General features: G+C 42.7%; 1 long non-coding RNA gene across 1 annotated transcript in view; it reads left to right on the plus strand.

The window, feature by feature from the left end:
- Positions 1-2760: 2760 nt before the first annotated feature.
- LOC132402458 (uncharacterized) overlaps positions 2761-21205 on the plus strand; it is a 55890-nt gene continuing 37445 nt past the window's right edge. Inside the window, exon 1 of the long non-coding RNA XR_009514904.1 lies at positions 2761-2816. This is a non-coding gene — a long non-coding RNA (uncharacterized LOC132402458). The remainder of the gene's footprint in view (positions 2817-21205) is intronic.

A 21205-nucleotide genomic window follows, 5' to 3' on the forward strand; every position in this document is an offset into this window, starting at 1 on the left:
AAAAGAGAATAATAAGGCAATAAACACGCTTTAGATGAGAATTTTCCAAATATTGTCATAAATTACAGTAAGTACAAACATACTTATTGAAGTTATGTTTTAAAATATGATCGTAAAGTGTTAAAACTAATCACAGGCAGAAATTATTCATGGATGTTAGAAGATCTGGAAGATGAAGTCAGTGTGCCCAACTCCCACTGATGGCTATGGTTCTGACAAAGAGCAAATGTATTCAAATTCATCAGCTAATAACCTTAAAGATTTCATTTTAATCTTCTTTTTCATCAATTTGATCATATTTGAAACAGAAAATGCTGCTTCAATATTTTCTGTTTTTATTTAAGTACTCATTGTGCTTTGTTCTAGCCAAAAATATATAATGCCTCCAAAGAGCTAATAAGAACTGAGACATCACTGATGTTTCTCTGGTCGACGGAACACTTTACTACACCTGCTACTTTGTGTGAGTATTCAGTGTTCCCATGGCAGAGAGAATTACTGCCTGGTATGCACAGGATCAATAACAACTACAAAGAGTAGTATGAACTCGGCCAGCTTCGATATGGGCCCTAATCTCCCCAGCATCGAGGACACCTTCAAAAGACAGTGTCTCAAGGTGACGGCATCCATCATTAAGGATACCCCATTGCCCAGGACATACTCTCTTCTCATTACTACCATCAGAGAGGGGGTACAGAAGTCTGCAGTCATACAGTACACTCAGTGTTTTAGGAACAGCTTCTTCCTCTCTGCTGTCAGATTTCTGAATGGATGATGAACCAACCCATAATGATACTTAAATACTTTAGTTCTCTTTTACATTACTTACTTAATTTTTATATGTATTTTTCTTGCAGTAATTTTATGTATTGCACTGTACTGCCGTCGCAAAACAACATGTCACCAGCACTGATGCTGCCCTCACCTGTATCTCCTCCGTTTCCCAGATGTCCGCGCTTACCCCATGCTCCCACCTCCTCAACAAGGAAAGAGTTCATTTGTCCTCACCTGCCACGCCATGAACCTTTATATGCAGCACATCATTCTCTGCAACTACACTCATCTTCAATGGGATCCTACCACCAATCTCATCTCTACCTTTGCCCTCCCCATCTCTCCACTTTCCACGAGGATTTCTTCCTCCATGATTCCCTTGTCCATTTGTCCCAACCCCCATTTTCTCCCTGCTAGTGACCAAAATGCTACACCTGCCCATTTACTTCCTCCCTTGCCTCCATACAGGGCCCCAGACAGTCCTTCCAGGTGAGGCAATACTTCAGTTTCTAACCTGTTGGAGTCATCTACTGCATATGCTGCTCCTGGTGAGGCCTCCTCTGCGTTGTGAAACTCAATGGAAATCAGGGAATCACTTTATCGAGCACCTCTGCCCCATCTGCCAAGAGCAGAATTTCCTGGTGGCCAACCAGTGTAATTCCTATCCCCATTCCCTTTCTGACATGCCAGTCCACAGCCTCCTCTTTTGACAGGATGAAGCCACTTTCAGGGTGAAGGAGCACCACTTTATATTCTGTCTCGGTAGCTTCCAGCCTGATGGCATGAACATTGGCTTTCCCTTCCAGTAAAAATCTCCATCACCTCTTCCCTCTTTTTCTGTTCTCCACTTTTGCTTCTTAGTTCTTCTCCTCACTTGTCTATCACCACCCATTGGTGCCCTTCCTCCTTTCCTTTCCTCTATGGTTCACTCTCCTTTCCTATTAAGTTCCTTCTCAACCAGCCCTTTACCTTTCCCACCCATCTGGCTTTACTTTCATCTTTTAGCTACTTCCACTTTCCCCCACACTTTTACTCTGGCATCTTCCCCCTTCCTTTCCAGTCCTGATGAAGGATCTCGGCCTGAAACGCCGACTGTTTATTCATTTCCATGGATGCAGCCTGACCTGCTGAGTTCCTCCAGCAACTTGCGTGTGTTGCAACATTTGCAGGTTCTTGTGTTTATATTTCATGACATACATCAGAGATAATAAACCTGATTCTGATTCTGATTCAATGCTGAAGTGGGCTGAGACAGTCCAAGTTCACTCTGTGTCAGAAATTTCAGTTAGATAACATTCCATCAATCTGGTTAAATTCAAATTAATTGTGAAAGGACATTGTGCTAAAACCACTCCAATATCAATCCCATCTGTTCTCCCATATGTTTAAACTATCAGCATTCTTGAGATAAAAATTGCAAGATATAGAACCTTAATTATGAACATAGGAGAGCAAAGGGACATATCTGTTACAAGTTCATAAGTAGTAAGTAACAAATAAAATGCTTACTGAACCACGGCAAAGTAAGAGCACAGATCAAAATAGGTTTGAGATGACACTAGAGTGTAATTTGTTCAATTATTCTTTAAGGGCTGCATATAATTCCTCAATTCATGGCCTGAAAATGAGCACATTTATTAGTTTTAAAAAGTACCTCTGAAATTTCCCCTTCTAGCATCTTGTGTTAATATTAAATATATTCCCATTTCTTTTCATCTCCTACCATCTCTCAAACTTCACACAAGCTTGTTTTGCAGAATGGTTTGAGATAATTGAAAGTAATGAGCCCCTGAAGACAGAAAGCAATGACTGGGGTGGGAAGTAATTTAGCCTGATGACAGTAATGTTGAGGGTTTAAGGTTTAAGTATTGATTTGGATCGATCAATGCAGCTTCTCCTGGGCGAATGCTGAAAGACACCAATTAATAGAGAGCTGAGTTAATAGAGCACAGGAGGTTACTGTTTGTCAATGAGTAAATAGAAGATGGTAATACGCAGCAAAAATTCCTTACATTTTGACTTGCGATCGAGAAACAAAACAAGTAAGTGTTTTATCATTGGTGTTTGGAAAGCATGATTAGAAATAATTCATTACACTGCAGTACTTATCTACTAGTTATATAATAGCATAAACAGAAATTTTCAGCAAGGTTTTGACTCTCTTCCTGCCTACATGAAGGGAATTAAAGCATTCTAAAAATATCTTGTCTCTGTTCTGCTTTCTAACCCCAGAACATTAACTTAATTCAAAGGAAAGCAAGAAAGCCGAGAGGTATGAGTCTTAGTTTGTTCTTTACTTTAAGTGAGGTGTGCACGTATCAAGTGGAATGTCATAATGAATGGAACTCACTTTGTTACGTACCCCATAACTGGGTCACTTACCAGCAAAGATAGAGAGGTCCGTTGAAGTCTGATGGTACTATTTTTAACAGCATTTATTGATAAAATACACAAAAATAATATCAATGCAAACATACAGATAATATACGTCGTCAATACTAAATCTAAAAGCGCGGGTATAATAATAATCAATAAGAAATAGCTCTATTGTTGTCTAGGGGACAATGTATTGTCTGATGGAAATATAAAAGTCACTCAAGTTCATTCAAGCTGCAGGCTGCAGCCTTTGGTTGGAGTCAAAAGAGAGAGTTTAAACTTGCCCATTTCTTTTATGATGTCAATCCTTCGAGAGTCGGTGGGAGCCGATTTCTCGTTTGTTTTAGCTAAAGCTGTTCTTCCGTGGCAAGGCCCACCAATTCTGAGGCAAATGGAAAAGGACGCACGTGGACCTTCTACTGGCTTTCGCTATTTCATTGTTACAGGATTTCTAGCGTTTCTTCTGGTGCGTCTAAAGGGGTTGTTCCCACAGACCCTCTTTTATCCTGACTCACAGGGTCTCAGACGTCAATCAGGTTGGGGTGATGCAATCCCTCAACCAACCCCCCCTCAGTTCATTGCCTGGGGGTTTCGATCAATCGTACAGTACTCAATACACAATTCCGCCTCCAAGAGATAATGACCGTTATCCGTGGCTTTGTCTCTCGGAGGCCCAGGACACATTCCAAACATTGAGGAATCTGCGTGTCTCTCTCTCATTTCCTGGGTCTCCTGACCCGAATCAATTGCGATCCCGCGATTCTCAAACAGGAGGGGGCCATGGGCGTAACAACTTACTTTTACAAATAACCCATAGTGAATTATTTAAACAAACAACAATGCTTAATCAAACAATATATTTACAATATTACTAAAATAATCAATGCACAACATCTCTGATTTTATAATGTCACAGAGCACTACAGCACAAAATCACTCTTCTGTGATTTTGTAAGGTCACAGAATCATAGAGCACACAGAATCAGGACTTGTCTAAGATATAATCAAGAAAGTGGATGGTTGATTTTAAAGTTATCACTGAAAAAATACAATTTAGCATTAACAATATTTTGCAGAAAGGATCACAGCATTATTGCATTAAATCTATAGTGCAGTTCCTGAAGAATTCAAGGCTTTTTCATAGAATTTGATACAGGCATAAATATATAGTATTTAGATATCCTGACCCTCCCTCCAGTTCAGAAGGTGGTGGTTATGCACCTTAAAGCTGTTTGCCAACCACCATAAAACCTCAGAAGAAGAAGAAGCAGGCCCTTCTGTCCATCTAGTCTATGCCAGCCTGGTCTTTTGCCTAGTCTCATCTACCTCCTTGTTTTTGTCACTTTAAGTTCCCTATTTGAAATATTTGAAATATTGCTGGTGTTCTTTTAAGAGCAGCCAGTCAATTGAATTGAAACTAATTGGAGAAAAAAGGGTTTCCTTGGGAACAAAGCGATTGATTCTTTTAAGATCCATAGAGGGAGTGGAGGGGTGTCACTGCAGTTGGGTCTGAGGCATCTTTATTTTCTTAGCCTATGCAGTAGTTTACAGTAGATCTGAACCACAGTGTTTTTGACCTCCTTACTGATGCATTCACTGCAGAATTTTGTTGGGTGCACCCAAATTATAGTATGCTGATTTCTATCTCACTTATGCCTTTATTTTTGACTGGCTTCATGTGACCTCATAACCACATGTTGTGGTTGACTTTCAACTGCCCCTCAGTGCAGGAGACAACTAGTTATGAAAAATACATGTGATGGCCTTCTCAGCCACATGCAAAAACTGTGGATGGATAAATTGCAAAAAGCACTTCTTCAGGAAGGAATTAGTGATATGCGTATAAAGCATTTAAGATTTTTCTCTTGTTATAAAGTCATAAGGATAAGTGCCAGCATAAAGTATCTATTAATCCTATTACTCAGTGTGTGGCCTGTAAACTTCTGTGCTTCAAGTGCTCAGCTGAACACGTTTTAAATGTTCTTTGCTGTGTAATCAGAATCAAAATGAGGTTTAATATCACCAGCAAATATCGTGAAATTTGTTACAATGAAATACATGATAAATAACTACAGAGAAAATAAACTGATTTACATACGTATGTCCATTAAATAGTTGAGTTAAAATAAGTTGTGCAAAATGACAAAAATAAAAAGTAGTATTCATGGGTTCAACATCCGTTTAGAAATCGGATGGCAGAGAGGAAGAAGCTGTCCCTGAATCACTGAGTGTGTGCCTTCAGGCTCTGTACTCCTTCCCGACAGTAACAGTGTGAAGAGGGCATGTCCTGGGTGGTGAAGGTCCTTAATGATGGAAGCTGTCTTCCAAAGGCACCGCTCACCACTCCTTGAAGATGCCTAGGGAGGCTGATACCCTAGGATGATGGAGCTGACCAGTTTTACAAGTTTCTGCATTTTACTTGCACCTTGTGCAGTAGCACCACTCCCCCTCCCACCCCCCCCCCCCCCCCCCCGCCACCATAGGGTGATGCAGCCAGTCAGAATGCTCTGCACGGTACATTTGTAGAAGTTTTTGAGTGTTTTTAGTTGACAAATGAAAGCTCCTCAAACTCCTAATGAAATATAGCCACTGTCTTGCTTTCATTATAGCTGCATTGATATGTTGCTTCTAGGTTAAGTCTGCAGAGATATTGACTCCCAGGAACTTGAAATTGATCATGCTCTCCACTGCTGATCCCTCAGTTTGTGCTCCCTTGTTCTAATCTTCCTGAAGTCCACAATCAGCTTTTTGGTCTTGCTGACGTCGAGTCAAGGTTGTTGCTGCGATGCCACTAAACTAATTGATAAATCTCGCTCCTGTACACCCTTTCATCACCATCTGAAATTCTGCCAACCTGGTTAAATCATCAGCAAATCTGGATGCTGTTTCTGCCTGGAGGAGCAGTTTACCAGTATCTTACCTAAGCCATTCACAGTTTTGTATCCCTCAATCAGATCGCCCCATCCTCTCACCTCAGCTTACTCCGCTCCTTGCTGTGATGAATGAAGACTTTTATATCACCAGCTTCAGTGTCTCTCTGGTGTCTATGATCATCATCACAACAGCTGTGGCCTCAATGATATCTTCAGGGATTCTAGTGCATGTACACCAAATTCCCTCTGTTGTGTTGGCTTTCTCGCCATCTCATCTGCCAGTGACATCCTCGAGAGGACAAAAGACACTGCAAATGTTGGAATCTGGAATAATAATCAGAACACTGGATTAATACAGCAGCTTAGGCTGCCTCTCTGGAGTTGCAGGGTTTGAGTCAAGGCCATTGGATCATTGGTCCTGCCGTTGTCAAGTCATCGTTGTGTCAGAAGTGTGTCTGTACGATAGGAGGACTTGCCTTCTATCACACTCATCTCAGTGCTCGTTCTGAACTGCAACAAATTCCCAAACAGCAAACAAACTGCAGCTGAGGAAATGTGAAATAAAAATGGCCAGTGCTGGAAATACTCCACATGACAGCTTTACCCACTGAGTATTTCCAGCCCTGTCTGTGGACAGTGTAGTAACAAAGTATGATGCTTTACACGCCAGCATTTGGAAGATTAAGTTTTGATTCCCATTGCTGACTGTAAGGAGTTTGAATGTTTTTCCCATGACTGCTTGGATTTCCTCTGGGTGCTCCAGTTTGCTTCCTATGTTCCAAAAAAAGGTGTACAGGTTCTGGATAATAAGTTGTGCACTAACTATACTGGCAACTGAAGCATGGGACCACTTGTGGGCAACCCAGTGTAACTTTGGGCTGTGTTATTTGTTGATGCAGATAATGCATTTCACTGTAAGCTTTGATGTTTCAATGCACATGTGAGAAATAAAGCTAATCTTCAGTCTTTATTGCAACTAACTTCTTCCTTGATCTTTGAATGTTCTATTCTCTTCGTAGGTCTGTTTCTGTTCTTGTGAAAACCATTCTGGTTAATTTCTCATTGTCATTGAAAGGGTGCCAAAAAGATGGACATGGTTGTTACCAGGACAAGAACATTAGAAAGTTTAGAAAGCTTTTGACAAGAACATTAGAAAGCTTAGACAGTTTTTGACAAGAACAGGCCATTTGACCCAACAAATTTGCCAAATTCCTGTTTACATAGTGTGTTGATAAGTCAAGTTTAGAGTTGAAAGTCCCTCAGGTACTACTCCCAACTATACAACTAGGTAGTTTGTTACATATGTTTTCAACTTGCTTTGTAAAGAAATGCTTCCTGATGTTAGTCTGAAATCCCCCTTTAAACAGTCTCTACATATGGCCCCCTGTCCTTGATAATGGATTAATTCTGAAGTAGCACCTGGCATCCACCTTATTTATAGCCTTCATGATTTTGAACACTTCTATCACGTTTCCTCTCATTCTACATCTACTTAGGCCAAAGAAATGTAATTATTTATATCTTTATCCATAGCTCATTCCCTGCAGACCTGGAATGAGCTTAGTTGCCCTTCTCTGGACTCTCTCCAGTGCCTTCACGTTCCTCACACAATATGGAGACTAAATTGTACACAGTTTTCAAGATGTGGCCTCACACGTACATTATACAACTTAAGGTGAATGTCTCTAGACTTGAACTCCACTGAGTGCATTATATCTCCCAACATTCTGTTAGCCTTCCCAGTTGCTTCTGTGCATTATCCAGATGTTGATAGTAAGGTGTCTACCAGGATGCCCAAATCTTTCTCATATAACTATATAACCATATATGATGCACTTTTGAACTCAAGACACAGAAATATAGAAAACCTACAGTACAATACAGGCCCTTTGGCCCACAATGGTGTGCCAAATCTGTATTTACTTAAGAAAATACCTAGGGTTACCTATAGCCCTCTACTTAAGACCCCCTATTGTATACAAATACCTAACATTTCTACTGTATTTCCTATATGTAAAACTTCACACATACTTACATTAAATTTCATCAGCTATTTATCTGCTCACATCTGGGTTTTGCTTAGATCTAACTGTATTGATTCTGCTGCCTGAACGTTATCAGCCCATCTCCCTAATTTTGTCTCATCAGCAAACTTTACTAGTTTTATTTGTTATATGCTTACACGATCATTAATGTAAATTTATAACAGCAGCAGTCCCAAAACCGATCCCTGTGGAACCCCACTTTTAACTTCTTCTCAGTGTGAAAATGGTACTCTCACCAAAATTCATTGTTATCTGTTTTTGAGCCAGTTCTGCACCCATTTCCACACCTTAATATGAATTCCTACCTTCTATGATGTGATTCTTAACCTCAGTGGGATACCTTGTCAAAAGCCTTCTGAAAGTCCAGGTAAATGATATCGCATTACTCTATTGTTATCATAAATGCAGGTGAGTTGTAAGGAGAGGCCAGATAGTTTAGGGTTTTTTTTCTCTTGAGTGTAGGAGGCTGAGGAGTGACCTTAAAGAGGTTTATAAAATCATGAATGGCATATATAAGGTGTGTCGCCATAGTCCTTTCATCAGGTAGGGGAAGCTAGAGGGCAAAGGTTTAAACTGAGAGGGGAAGTTTTAAAAGGTTCCTCAGGGACAATTTCTTCACATTAAGGCAGGTGCATATATGGAATGAGTTACCAGAATTGGAGATACAGGTGAGTACATTTTTATGGCATTGAAAAGCCATTGAGACAAGTATCCGTATAGGAAAGATTCAGAGAGATATGGCCTATGCATGCAAGCTAGCTCAGTTTAGCAACTTGGATAGGATGGATGATTAAGGCTGAAGGGTCTTTTTTCCTATCCTGTATATCTCTATGACAACAGAGTTCTGGACTCAAGGGAAGAAAGATCAGAATCAGAATCAGAATCAGGTTTATTATCACCGGCATGTGACGTGGAATTCGTTAGCTTAGCAGCAGCAGTTCAATGAAATACATAATCTAGCAGAGAAAAAAAATTAAAAATCAAGTAAATCAATTATGTATATTGAATAGATTACAAAAAAGTGCAAAAATAGAAATACTGTATATTTGAAGAAAAGCGAGCTAGTGTCCAAAGCTTCAATGTCCATTTAGGAATCGGATGGCAGAGGGGAAGAAGCTGTTCCTGAATCACTGAGTGTGTGCCTTCAGGCTTCTGTACCTCCTACCTGATGGTAGCAGTGAGAAAAGGGCATGACCTGGATGCTGGAGGTCCTTAATAAAGGATGCTGCCTTTCTGAGGCACCGTTCCTTGAAGATGTCCTGGGTACCTTATCGGCTAGTACCCAAGATGGAGCTGACTAGATTTAAACCCGTCCATAGCAGACAGTGATGATGCAGCCTGTCAGAATGCTCTCCACAGTACAGCTATAGAAGTTTTTGAGTGTATTTGTTGACATACCAAATCTTTTCGAACTCCTAATGAAGTATAGCTGCTCACACAAAGTAGACTGCAGATGCTGTGGTCAAATCAAGACGTACAAAAAAGCTGGATGAACTCAGCAGGTCGAGCAGCATCCGTTGAAATGAGCAGTCAACGTTTCAGGTCGAGAGCCTTCGTCCTGCTGAATTCATCCAGTTTTTTGTATGTCTTGAAGTATAGCTGCTGTCTTGCCTTCTTTATAACTACATCGATATGTTGGGACCAGGTTAGATCCTCAGAGATTTTGACACCTAGGAACTTGGAGCTGCTCACTCTCTCCACTTCTGATCCCTCTATGAGGATTGGTTTGTGTTCCTTCAACTTACCCTTCCAGAATTCTACAATCAGCTCTTTCATCTTACTGACGTTGAGCGCCAGGTTATTGCTGTGGCACCACTTCACTAGTTGGCATATCTCACTCTTGTACACCCTCTTGTCACCGCCTGAGATTCTACCAACAATGGTTGTATCGTCAACAAGTTTATGGATGGTATTTGAGCTATGCCTTGCCACACTGTCATGGGTATACAGAGAGTAGAGCAGTGGGCTAAGCACACACCCCTGAGGTACACCATTGTTGATCATCAATAGTTGTGACTGCTTCTCCTTTTTTACCAAGTAATTTTACATTTCCTAATATTGATTGGCATTCTCTTAGCACAAACGGTTTAGATGGGCTGGAGTTTGTTAGGTGCATTCAGGAAGGTTTCCTAACGCAAGAAGCCAACACTGGGAGAGGCTGTACTTGATCTGGTATTGGGAAATGAACCTGGTCAGGTGTCAGATCTCTCGATGGGAGAGCATTTTAGAGGCAGTGACCACAACTCTCTCTTCTTCACCATAGCGTTTGGAAAAATATTGAATTGGGGTAGGGGGAAATATAATGCTATTAGGCAGAAATTTGGGAGCATAAATTGGGAACAGATGTTCTCAGGGAAATGCATGTAGAAATGTGGCAAATGTGCATGGCATTCCGCACAGTTATGTTCCACTGAGGCAGGGAAAGGATGGTAGGGTTTAAAAAGGATGTAGAAAATCTAGTTAAGAAGGAAAGAAAAGCTTACGAAAGTTACAAGTGCTGTTAGAGCTCCAGAAAATTACAAGGTTACGACAAAGGAACTTAAGAATGGAATTAGGAGAGCTAGAAGGTGAGCCTTGGTGAGCAGGATTACAGAAAACCCCAAGGCACTCTACAAGTATGTGAAAAGCAAGAGGATGAGCCGTGTGAGAATAGGACCAATCAGGTGTGATAGTGGAAACGTGTGAATGGAGTGGGAGGAGGTAGTGGAGGTACTTAATGAAATACTTTGCTTCAGTATTTACCAGGGAAAAAGATCTTGGCAAATGTTGGGTGACTTACAGCAGACTGAAACGCTTGAGCATATAGACATTAAGAAAGAGGATGTGCTGGAGCTTTTGAAAAGTATTAAGTTAGATAATTCACTAGGACTAGATGAGATATACCCTAGGCTACTGTGGGAAGCAGAGGAGGAGATTGCTGAGCCTCTTGTGATAATCTTTGCATCATCAATAGGGATGGGAGAAGTACCAGAGGACTGGAGGGTTGCAGATGTTGTTTCCTTGTTCACGAAAGGGAGTGGAGATAACTCAGTAAATTATAGATCAGTGAGTCTGATTTCAGTGATGGGCAAGTTGTTGGAGAAGATCCTGAGAGGCAGGATTATGAGGATTTGGAAAGAGTTAAACTGATCAGGGATAGTCAGCATGGCTTTGTCAAAGGCAGGTCATGCCTTACAAGCCTGATTGAATTCCTTGAAGATGTAACCAAACACATTGATAAAGGTAGAGCAGTGGATGTAGTGTATATGGATTTCAGTAAGGCATTTGATAAGGTTCCCCATGCAAGGCTTCTTCAGAAAGTAAGGAGGTATGGGATGCCTGGAGACCTTGCTTTGTGAATCCAGAATTGGCTTGCCAATAGAATGCAAAGGGTGGTTGTAGATTGTTCATATTCTGCATGGAGATCGGTGGCCAGTGGTATTCTGCAGGGATCTGTTCCAGGACATCTCCTCTTTGTGATTTTTCTCAATGACCTGGATGAAAAAGTAGAACAGTGGGTTAGCAAGTTTGCTGATGACACAAAGGTTGGTGGTGTTGTGGATAGACTGAGGATTGTCAGAGGTTACAGACAGCCATCGATAGGATGCAGAATTGGGCTGAGAAGTGACAGATGAACTTCAACCCAGTTAAGTTTGAAGTGGTTCAGTTCAGTAGGTCTAGTTTGAAGACAGCATATAATATAAATAGTAAGACTCTTGGCAGAGTGGAGGATCTGAGAGATCTTGGGGTCTGTGTCGATAGGACACTCAAAGCTGCTGCGCATGTTGACAGTGTTGCTAAGAAGGTGTATGGTGTTTTGGCATTCATCAAACATGGGATTGGGTTCAAGAGCCGTGAGGTAATGTTATATTTATATAAGACCTTTGTCAGATCTCACTTGGAGTACCGTGTTCATTTCTGTTCACAGTACAGGAAGGATGTGGATACTATAGAGAGAGTGCAGAGGAGATTTACAAGGATGTTGCCTGGATTGGAGAGTGTACCTTATGAGAATAGGTTGAGTGTACTTGACCTTTTCTCCTTTGGAGTGACAGAGGATGAGAGGTGACCTGATAAAGGTGTATAAGATGTTGAGGGGCATTGATTGTGTGGATAGCCAGAAGCTTTTTCCTGGGGCTGAAATGGCTAACATGAGAGGGCATAGATTTAAGGTCCTTGGAAATGGGTACCGAGGGTATGTCAGGGGTAAGTTCTTCACAGTGGTGGGTGTGTAGAAAGCACTGCCAGCGCCAGTGGAAATGGATACAATGGGGTCTTTTAAGAGCCTCTTAGGTGGGTACATGGATCATAAAAAAAATAGAGGACTATGCACTAGGGAAGTTCTAGGCATTCTAGAGTAGGTTACATGGTCCTGTAATGAGCTGCAGATTTCTATGTTCTATTTCAGCGTCTGTTGTAGTGACTAACAGGGAATTGTATTGTGATCTGCATGATGACAAAATGTAAGCCCTGTTTTTTGTTCTCAAGGATTTGATGGGGGAACAACCACCTGCATGTTTTGTCCAGGACCACAATAGAAGAAATTATGTTGACTGACGGTAGAATCGTGCCATAACAAAGGAAACTGGTTTGAAAGCTGAATCCAGGCCATTACATCTCTCTCCAGAAATACCTTCTTACCTGCTGAATCATTCATGCACTTTCCACTGTTATTTTTTAAAAGCAATCAGATAAAGCATTAATGTTCTGAAGTTTCATTGTACTGTTTTGATCCTCTATGTGCAGTGAGAAGCTCTGGATTAATCTGACTAGCAATGAGAGCTTGGTTTATTCACAGATTTTCTTAGCATGATATCAAAATGCTTCAGTTGTTCTGCAATGACCCAGTTGACCCAACATTAAATTGTTTATTATCTTCAAGGTTTTCTGTGGAATAATTATGTGAAACTCATATATCGAGTAGTTTACTTATGCATACTTTTCTTTTTTCCCACTATTAATCTCTATTCCAATATTTATGTTGATTTAAATGATGTCCCACTTTCAAATCTTCATTAGAATGATGGCATCTGGCTTCTGGCCAAGGTAAAAATTGCCTTTCCTGCTTTGCAGAATATCTTCGGAATTCTTTTGATATTAAAGTGTTTGGTAAATGAGAATGTTACATCGTCAGGAAGACCATGATCGCCCACATCATATGGCACAGCAGATAATGAACAAATGATACAGTAAGGGTAACCAGTTGCCTTGATATCCTACTTGGCTTTACAGTAAACCACAATGAATCTGTCCAGACACTCAAATCCAGTTTGAACTCTTTTGATTCAATTGAAAACCACGTTTACTCCAAAATATTCCGAAAAGATGGCTAGAAATTGTGACACAATGTGTGAGCGAAATAACTATCTTGATTTGACAAATGAACATACACTCAGAGAAGACTAGGATCAAACTGCTTTATTTACAAGATGTATCATGGGGTGCCCACCTCATGACCTTGCATTCCAAATAAGCAGTGGAAAGTTCCTTCTTATATACGGTATGGAAACAAGATGTTCATAATTTTAGTCTTAACCACACAAAAGAAAAAGTCAAATCAAGTCAGGTCAGGTCAGTTTTTATTGTCATTTCGACCATAACTGCTGGTACAGTACAGAGTAAAAACGAGACAACGTTTCTCAGGACCATGGTACTACATGAAACAGTACAAAAACTAGACTGAACTATGTAAAAAACAACACAGAAAAAAACTACACTAGGCTACAGACCTACTGAGGACTGCATAAAGTGCACAAAACAGTGCAGGCATTACAATAAGTAATAAACAAGACAATAGGCACAGTAGAGAGCAGTAAGTTGGTGTCAGTCCAGGCTCTGGGTATTGAGGAGTCTGATAGCTTGGGGGAAGAAACTGTTACATAGTCTGGTCGTGAGAGCCCGAATGCTTCGGTGCCTTTTCCCAGATGGCAGGAGGGAGAAGAGTTTGTATGAGGGGTGCGTGGGGTCCTTCATAATGCTGTTTGCTTTGTGGATGCAGCGGGTAGTGTAACTGTCTGTAATGGCGGGAAGAGAGACCCCGATGATTCTTCTCAGCTGACCTCACTATCCGCTGCAGGGTCTTGCGATCTGAGATGGTGCCATTTCCGAACCAGGCAGTGATGCAGCTGCTCAGGATGCTCTCAATACAATCCCTGTAGAATGTGATGAGGATGGGGGTGGGAGATGGACTTTCCTCAGCCTTCACAGAAAGTAGAGACACTGCTGGGCTTTCTTTGCAAAGGAGCTGGTGTTGAGGGACCAGGTGAGATTCTCCACCAGGTGAACACCAAGAAATTTGGTGCTCTTAACGATCTCTACCGAGGAGCCGCTGATGTTCAGTGGGGAGTGGTTGCTCCGTGCCCACCTGAAGTCAACAACCATCTCTTTTGTTTTGTTCACATTCAGAGACAGGTTGTTGGCTCTGCACCAGTCCGTTAGCTGTTGCACCTCCTCTCTGTCAGCTGACTCGTCATTCTTGCTGATGAGATCCACCACGGTCGTGTCATCTGTGAACTTGATGATGTGGTTCGAGCTGTGTGTTGCTGCACAGTCGTGGGTCAGATGCTCATCTGGTGCTCATCTCTGTGACATTGCTGTAATAATCTCAGGTGAGGTAAATAATCTCTGTGCCACTATTTTGTGGAATGCTTCACTTCTCTTAGTTTCCAAAGATTCTTATCCAATATAGACTCAGTAGCAATAAGCCAATTTTGTCAAAGAAAAGACAGATCCAAAGAATAAACCATAAAACAAAAAGTTATGAAAATGTTGTCAAGACTTGAGGTCCTCAGCTGGGAAGGAGAAATGGGCAAGCTAGGATTTTAATTCTTGGGGCAATCTTGTAGAGATATATCTCGCGTCAATACTTGCAATCTTTTTCCCAGGGAAAGGGAACAAAAAACTACAGGATATAGTATTACAGATATAAGAGGGGCAACTTCTTCATACAGAGGGTGCTGTGCATATGGATAAGTTACCAGAGAAAGTGGTTGGGACTGTTACGAACCCCGTAACTGGGTCACTTACCAGCAAAGATTGAGACATCCGTTGAAGTCTGATGATACTATTCTTAACAGTATTTATTAGTAAAAATACACAAAAATAATATCTATGCAAATATACAGATAATATACGTCATCAATACTAAGTCTAAAAGTGCGGGTATAATAATCAATAAGAAATAAGCTCTATCATTGTCTAGGGGATAATGTATTGTCCGATGGAAATATAAAGTTCACTCAGTTCATGCAGGCTGCAGCCAATGGGGACCGCTGTGTTGCAATGGTTGGAGAGAGAGAGAGAGATTTGGCAAAAAACTTGCCGTCTTTCCTTCTATGATTTCGATCCGTCAGGAGTCCCGTTGGTGTGGCTGTTCACTTGTGGCCTCTCCTTTAGCTAAATTGTTCTTCCGTGATGAGCCCGCCACCCTGGCAAGGGAGGACGCACACGAGCCCCCACTGGCTTTTGCTATAAACGCTGTCACTGGATTTCCAGCGTTTCTCCTGGTGCGTCTGAAGGGGTTGTTCCCCAGACCCTCTTTTATCTTTACTCATGGGGTCTCAGATGCCCACTCTGGTTGTCCCCTGAGGGGTTTCAATGAATAGTACAGTACTCAATACACAATTCCGTCTCCACGAGACAATAGCCATTATCAGTGGATCCGTTTCGCTGAGGTCAGGACACATTCCAAACCTTGTGTATTCTGGACATCTCTTTCTCATTTCCTGGGTCTCAGACCCAAATTAATAGTGATATTATGATTTTCAAAAGGGAGGGGGCGACTTTGTACCCTTCGGCCCCTCAGAGTTGCTTCACATTCAAAACACCCTCTTCCTTCTAAGATTTTTACCACATGTAAAAATTAATTAATACAGCATCTTACAGGATTTCAGAATCTAACACAATACAAAAGAGTTTTTTTTCACTACAGAGTAATACAGTTATACATTCAATTCAGCATCTAAACAGTTAGTGATTACATTGTCACTTCCTTTAATATCTTAACATCTTGTACCTTAATAAATTCTTGTAGCATCAGACTCCAATTTAATAACCACCTATTTTTTTATTCCCTTTTCTTCAGCAAACAAAAACTAAAGAGTTGTGATCTTAGCTTACGTGTATATTACAAAAGTTCATGCAAATACTAATCTTTATTTTACTTTCAAACTTAACAGTCAATCTTCCATGGGGATTGTCTTTATTATTCACATGCTTGTCGAAATCCCTTAAAACCAGATCCTGTTATTTAAAATGGCATCCCATTAACCCTCGCCCCTTTTCCAGTTAACTCCCATGTAGTTAGCTTGCGCACCAGTGTGGAATAGGCTTTTGCATGCTCCTTTCATAGGAGTTATTTTATCAACAATGTTTTCCAAAGGTAGCCCATTGGCTGAATCTCCACACAATTCTTTATTTTTAAGCAAGTCGTTAATTTTATCTTCAGGACCCTTCATTCTATTAGTTTTCAATTTAAGATTTGCAAGCGATCCCTCTTTGTCCAAAAAGCATTTCAAATTCTGCCTCTTCACAGCACATTCTTGAATAACAATAGCGTGTAGGGATGCCTTTACATTCCAAATCAACAGGCACCGTGTTAACAAGCCATTGTCCCTTCAGCCTGGTTGCTGCTTCTGACATCAATCCAGACTTTAAATTTTCTTCATTCAATTTAGGAACTACACTTTTCCCTTCTCCTTCAATAATAAGATTCACATCACCACCTTTTATCTCCTCACTAACTTTTAACACACCTTCGAACACAAAAAACTGGGAATTCTCACTTCCCTCTAGGACCATGGTTAACCCTTTCTTCACTGAACCACGTCCATCTGACCCACAAGGACTGCATTCCTTTTCAACTGAATCAAATACCTCAGACTTTTTCTGAGTTCCATTACTAGGTTCAGTACCACGTGCATCCACATATTGAACACACTCAAACGGGACATCTGCCTCTTCCAGGCTTTCAATACCCGTACCCTTTTCAAATTCTAAGTTCCCCTGATCCTCCCAGTTACTCTCTGGGCAACTCCCTTCTGGAGTAAACTCAACCTTTCGGGCTGAAACAACCTCATCTGCCACCCCAGCAGACTCCTTCAAGGTAATGGCATCCTTTTCATCTAGGACTGCCCTCATTTCATTATCGGGAACACCTTTAGAATTTTCAACTTCTTCAAAAAGTTCTGTCAAACCAGACAGATCATCCATGCCCAACCCTGGACCTTCTAACAGCCTTATCTTTCTCATTTTTACTCCGTGCCTCTATAAATCTCCTCCTGGCTAAGGGCAGGTCTACCTCCTTTCCCTTACTCTCACCTCCCAATTCTCCATTTTACCACCCTCTAACCCCTCTTGGTACAGCGTCGGTAAAAACGTCTCAGCCAAATCGATACTGGCCTCTTTCTCAGCTGCCTTTCTCGACATGCTGCGAGTGGTCGCGCATGCGGGATAGATCTTGGAATCTAGGGGCGGGTCCTCAACACTTACAGGCTGGCTTGTCAGCTCCATGGCCGACCAAATGTCACCACCAGCTAAATTGTTACCCAGAAGGAGGTTTACGTCAGTTCTTGGAAATTCTGATCACACCCCTATTTCAAATGGTCCAGATACCAGCTCACAATTTATAATGATCCTATGCAAAGGCACAGCTTCTGTCCCTTTTCCTATGCCTCTCAAAGCTACCTCTCCAGTCTCTGGACCAAAATCTGGTACCGTACTGTGAATCAGTGACAGCTCAGCTCCAGTGTCTCTCCAGATCTGCACTGGAACTGGTGTGTCTCCCTTTCACAGACACGGTTCCTTCTGAAATAAATTTCTCAGGCCCCTCTCGTATTCTGTCTACACCTGGGGCTTTCTCACTGATTTACTGATCACCACAATACATCCTGTAGGGACTGCTACTTTCCCTTTTCCTATCTCTTTCCTCGGAGCAAGGCACTTAGTTGCAATATGACCCACCTTTCCACAATTAAAACAGGTCAAGCCAGGAACCCTCCTGCCATCTTGTCTTTCCTCCTCCTTATTTTTACCACTAGCTACTGGCTGGATCTCTGCCTCAGCCGGCGGGCTTTCTCTACCATTCCCACGGTCTTTCTGGTAACTTTTATTTGAGGAAAACTTTGTCTTGTGGGTTAGGGCATATTCATCTGCGAACCTAGCAAATTCGGAGATGGACTTATTCGGCTTCTTGTTCAAATACATACAGATATCATCCGAAACACAACCTTTAAATTCCTCAATCAGAATTAACTCCCTGAGACACCAAAAATCCTGTTCCACCATTTCTGCTGCACATCAACGATCCAAGAGCACACCCTTCTCATAGGCAAACTCTGCATACGTCTGATTCCACACTTCCTTTAAATCTCTGAACTTTTGTCTATAGGCCTCAGGTACCAATTCATAGGTCCGAAGAATGGCCTCCTTTACTTTCTCATAATTCTCCGACTCCTCCTCCTCCATGGACAATGCCGCATATGCCCATTGTGCCTTCCCTTTTAATGCACTTTGTAACAACGCCACCCGCTGATCTCTGGGCCACTTCTGACTCACTGCCACCTTTTCAAAATGCAAGAAATAACTATCAACATCCAGCTCCTCGAACGGAGGTACTAACCTAAACTCCCGACTAACATTAAATCTCTCCTCTCGGTCTGACCCTTGAGCTCTTCGCTCTTGCCTTAACTTCTCCAGGTTCATCTCATGTTGCCTCTGTTTCTCCTTCTCCCCATACTCCCTGTCCTTTTCGGCTCTCTCCTCTTTTTTGGCCTTTTCCTTCTCTTTTTCAGCTGTTTTCAGCTGTTTTAACTTAATTTCATGTTCCAACCTTAATTTCTCCAACTCTAACTGAGCCGTCCCACTAGATGGTACCTTGTCAGGGATACTTTCCAATACCTCAACTGAAAACACATTCTTCACAATATAATACTGAGTTATGGCCCTCCACACCTCCCGCGTTTTCATCGACAACCTCACCTCTGCGAGATTTAGTCCTTTCGCAATATTTATCAAGTCTGAATTTGCGGCAGCCTCTAGCGCATCCAGAGTTGGGTTTTCTATAAATTCATCTACATCCATCTTTGCTGGTTTCCCATCTGGTTACCTGCGCAACCAGACTCACGTATGGACTAAAAAGCCTGATTTACTGGCCCTCCAATTTGGTATCAAATCCCGGATGAGCCCCCACATTGTTACGAACCCCGTAACTGGGTCACTTACCAGCAAAGATGGAGACTTCCGTTGAAGTCTGATGATACTATTCTTAACAGTATTTATTAGTAAAAATACACAAAAATAATATCAATGCAAAAATACAGATAATATACGTCGTCAATACTAAATCTAAAAGTGCGGGTATAATAATAATCAATAAGAAATAAGCTCTATCATTGTCTAGGGGATAATGTATTGTCCGATGGATATATAAAGTTCACTCAGTTCATGCAGACTGCAGCCACTGGGGACCGCTGTGTTGCAATGGTTGGAAAGAGAGAGAGATTTGGAGAAAAACTTGCCGGCTTTCCTTTTATGATTTCGATCCGTCAGGAGTCCTGTTGGTGTGGCCGTTCACTTGTGGCCTCTCCTTTAGCTAAACCGTTCTTCCGTGATGAGCCCGCCACCCTGGCAAGGGAGGACGCACACGAGCCCCCACTGGCTTTTGCTATAAACGCTGTCACTGGATTTCCAGCGTATCTCCTGGTGCGTCTGAAGGGGTTGTTCCCCAGACCCTCTTCTATCCTTACTCACGGGGTCTCAGATGTCAATCAGGTTGGGATGATGCAATCCCTCAACCAGACCACTCTGGTTGTCCCCTGAGGGGTTTCAATGAATGGTACAGTATTCAATACACAATTCCGTCTCCAAGAGACAATGGCCGTTATCAGTGGATCCGTTTCGCTGAGGTCAGGACACATTCCAAACCTTGTGTATTTTGGATGTCTCTCATTTCCTGGGTCTCAGACCCGAATTAATAGCGATCTTGCGATTCTCAAAAAGGAGGGGGTGACTTTGTACCCTTCGGCCCCTCAGAGTTGCTTCACATTCATAACAGTGTAGTGGTGTGCTACACGCAGCGCTAAAATTACGACACGGAGTTGGTAACTGCAGTCGAAGGAAAAAACTTTATTCAAAAACTTCAGCCTCACTTTTAAGCCTCTGTCAACCGGCCCCCCATGGCGCAGAGGCTCCAAAGCTCTGTGCTCGCAAACCTCCGTAGGCTATCTAATTGTGAGTCGGTTCGGATACGCCAGGAAATGGGTCACCACATAACCCCCCCCCCCCCCCCCAGAACCGGCGATACACCCCCCAATGTCCACAGTCTGGGCCAGAACCTGCTTGGGAGGTCGGCCTCTGCGCCGAGGTGCCGGAAACTTGGCCGGTTGCGCCAGGTCCACATGGGCCGGTTTGAGGCGGTCCACGGGGAAAACTTCCTCTTTCCCCCCAACGTCCAGCACGAACGTGGACCCGTTGTTCCGTAGCACCATAAACGGCCCCTCGTATGGCCGCTGCAGCGGCGGCCGATGCCCGCCCCTTCGTACAAACACAAACTTACAGTTCTGTAGGTCTTTGGGTACGCAGGTCGGGTGCCGCCCGTGCTGTGAAGTGGGTATGGGGGCCAGGTTACCGAGCTTCTCGCGTAGTCTGCCCAGGACTGCTGCGGGTTCTTCCTCTTGCCCCCTTGGGGCTGGCAGGAACTCCCCGGGGACGACCAGGGGCGCGCCGTATACCAACTCGGCCGATGAGACGTGCAGGTTGTCCTTGGGCGCTGTGCGAATGCCGAGTAGGACACAGGGAAGCTCGTCCACCCAGTTGGCTCCTCGCAGGCGGGCCATGAGGGCCGACTTCAGGTGACGGTGGAAACGCTCCACTAGCCCGTTCGACTGTGGGTGGTAGGCAGTTGTGTGGTGCAGCTGAGTCCCGAAAAGGCTGGCCATAGCTGACCACAGGCTGGAGGTGAACTGGGCGCCTCTGTCGGAGGTAATGTGGGCTGGTACACCAAAGCGAGATATCCAGGTGGCGATCAGGGCTCGGGCACAAGATTCGGAGGTGGTGTCGGTGAGCGGGACCGCCTCTGGCCATCTTGTGAACCGGTCCACGATAGTCAGGAGGTGCCATGCTCCGCGCGACACTGGCAGGGGGCCCACGATATCCACATGA

This window comes from Hypanus sabinus, chromosome 12 (genome assembly GCF_030144855.1).
Source record: "Hypanus sabinus isolate sHypSab1 chromosome 12, sHypSab1.hap1, whole genome shotgun sequence".
NCBI lineage: Eukaryota > Metazoa > Chordata > Chondrichthyes > Myliobatiformes > Dasyatidae > Hypanus > Hypanus sabinus.